At 37.4% G+C, this 2,313-nt stretch overlaps 1 protein-coding gene across 3 annotated transcripts in view; it reads right to left on the bottom strand.

Annotated features, from left to right (window-relative positions):
• MYNN (myoneurin) overlaps positions 1-2,313 on the bottom strand; it is a 23,925-nt gene that overhangs the window by 13,590 nt on the left and 8,022 nt on the right. The window contains exon 2 of one of the 3 annotated variants that reach the window (XM_019503267.1): positions 1,093-1,258. The exons of the other annotated variants lie outside the window; for them this stretch is intronic. The gene's annotated coding sequence lies outside the window, so the exon portion shown is untranslated. The remainder of the gene's footprint in view (positions 1-1,092; positions 1,259-2,313) is intronic. 3 annotated transcript variants of the gene reach the window in all.

Here is a 2,313-nt window from a genome sequence, read left to right as displayed (position 1 = left end):
TGGCTCATGTGGGTAGCAGCAGAGCAAGTCCAGCCTGGCACAGGCTGGAGGAAGGAGAAGGGGAAGCCTGTGGCTCACATGCCTTAGGCTGGGGCTCCTGAGTTGCACCAGGCAGCCTGGTCACAGCCTTTCCTGCCTCCCGGAGTGGTGTCTCCCAGCCATCCTGCCCCCGTGAGCATGGGCACCAATCCTGGTGTCACCAGCCCAGCCATGCAGCTTCGCCTGCTCATGACCCTTTGAAATATTCTTGCAACCCACTTTTGGGTTGTGACCCACGGGTTGAGAAAATGCTGCTCTAGACAACAAAAACTGCTCGTCTCTGAGAATCAATATACATAAATACACATAGAAGGAGTACACATATAAAAGTCTCATTTAAAAATAATTTCATAATTATAAGTGATAACTGGCAGAGAAGAATACATCAAAGTCTAACTTTGTATCTTTTATATATAGATAATAATTATACTTATTACTGTTGAAGTATAACAACAGACAAAAATAACTGCGTTGTTTTCTGTCCAGAATCTCAAATCACTTTGCAAACAATGAACGAGACTTCATACCTCTGTGAAGTTGATGATAACCCCATTTTAAGGACAGTGATTTGCAAGTGAGAATTACTGTGGATCAGGTTTATAAACAAAACCCTCAAAAGGTCTAACTTGGAGCCATTACATACCTGCTACAGAGATCTAATTATGTAGTTTAAAAAAACTCTAGAAAAGACTCCATACAATTAATATACTAACAAATAACTATCTAAGGGTTTATTATCCTTGGAAACATGGTCAATGATAAAGTGTTTTTGACACAGTAATAGGTTATCCAAAAGAAAGATACTAAATAAGCAGTTTTTTTCTCCTTTGCTATGTAAAACTATTGTTTCCAGTACAATAATCTGGCTAAGAACAATGCAAGTAACCTCTATCTACGTTTATATACATACACTATAAATACAAACAGAAAAATGACAATACACAAAACAAAAGGTAAAAATTAGCAGTGAAGTTGTCAGCCCATGTTTTGACATACGAAATAATCCTGCATTAAGTGTTAAGTACAATACTAAAGTGAGTAAAACAGATTTACCACTAGTGATCTTTCAACCCCTGTTTTCTTTTTTCCATGTCTCATTCTCTTTTCTTGTCTTATCTGTCTGTCTTCCCTGCCTTTCTTCTTGTCCATCTATTTTCTCCTCCTCTCTCTTTTTTTAGCTTTCTTCATTTAGGGCAAAGCCAGCAGTTACAGAAGCATTCTAAGAGTGCACAGGTTTGTTAAAGTATTTCTTTAAAAAAAACACAAAAGCTGGAGTAATCAGTTATAGAAATTAACTTAGAAAGTTAAATATTTACATGTAATAATGTATTAAATGCAAAACTTGATGCGAGTTCAGTTTAATTGCACAGTTCAAATCACAGGCTAGAAAATACAGAGAAAAGGTTCCACCTGTTGGACTAATTTGCTCACGTAATTGATAGAAACTACTATTTCACTATATGTAAGGCACAGAATTTTTTAATCACACAGCTATATATTTAAGGATACACAAAACAAGAAATATACAACAGTGGGAATCCATTAAAATCTTGCCATTGACTGTAGTACACGAAATGTATTCTAGCCTAATAGGAAACATCACAAACCCAGTGATGTATAAACTGAATGTATTCATGCTGTAAGTGTCCACATGTTTAAGTGTGTTCATTTTCCTGTAGACATGCAGTGTGGCAGAATTAATGGGGCTTTTACATTGCCTGACTTTGTAACTGTAACTAAGCAACATGGATGCACTAATAGCAGCTTTTAACACCTGCAAGTGTGGATCTGAATGCAGAATCAGGATCCAAGTAACTAAAGCCTTCCACTCTTTGTACTTAAATGCAGTTACCAGAGTCTCTTGTATTACACTACCTTTCAAGTGCTGATTTTATCTCCGATGTGCAGGGGTTTCACCCACTTAGCTATGGAAACCCCCAGGAGCTGCTGGGGTTTGTGTGCATGTCTAAAAGGTGAACATAAGCAGGTTGTTTCATCTTTTCAGGGTATACCTATCATCTGAACATCTCTTTCAGTTGTCAGCACTGACCACTTCACAGAGATCAGTTGCAGTGAGAGAGTGTCCAAAAATGAACCAGAGTGCATTCTCAGCAGCAGGAATTGTACACAAATCTGTTCAGGCTTGAGGATTTTCACTGCTTGAAACTATCACTGTAATAAAGTATTTCTTTATTACTACGCATTTTCATGACTATTTTAAAAGGAACTGTGCAAAGTAAATCTAAGCATCTAAAAAATGAACCAAAACTCCAA

This window comes from Gavialis gangeticus, unplaced genomic scaffold, assembly GCF_001723915.1.
Source record: "Gavialis gangeticus isolate Ggan-Ray unplaced genomic scaffold, GavGan_comp1, whole genome shotgun sequence".
NCBI lineage: Eukaryota > Metazoa > Chordata > Crocodylia > Gavialidae > Gavialis > Gavialis gangeticus.
The sequence above is the reverse complement of the archived record's forward strand: the minus strand, read 5'-3'. Positions and strand labels throughout refer to the sequence as shown.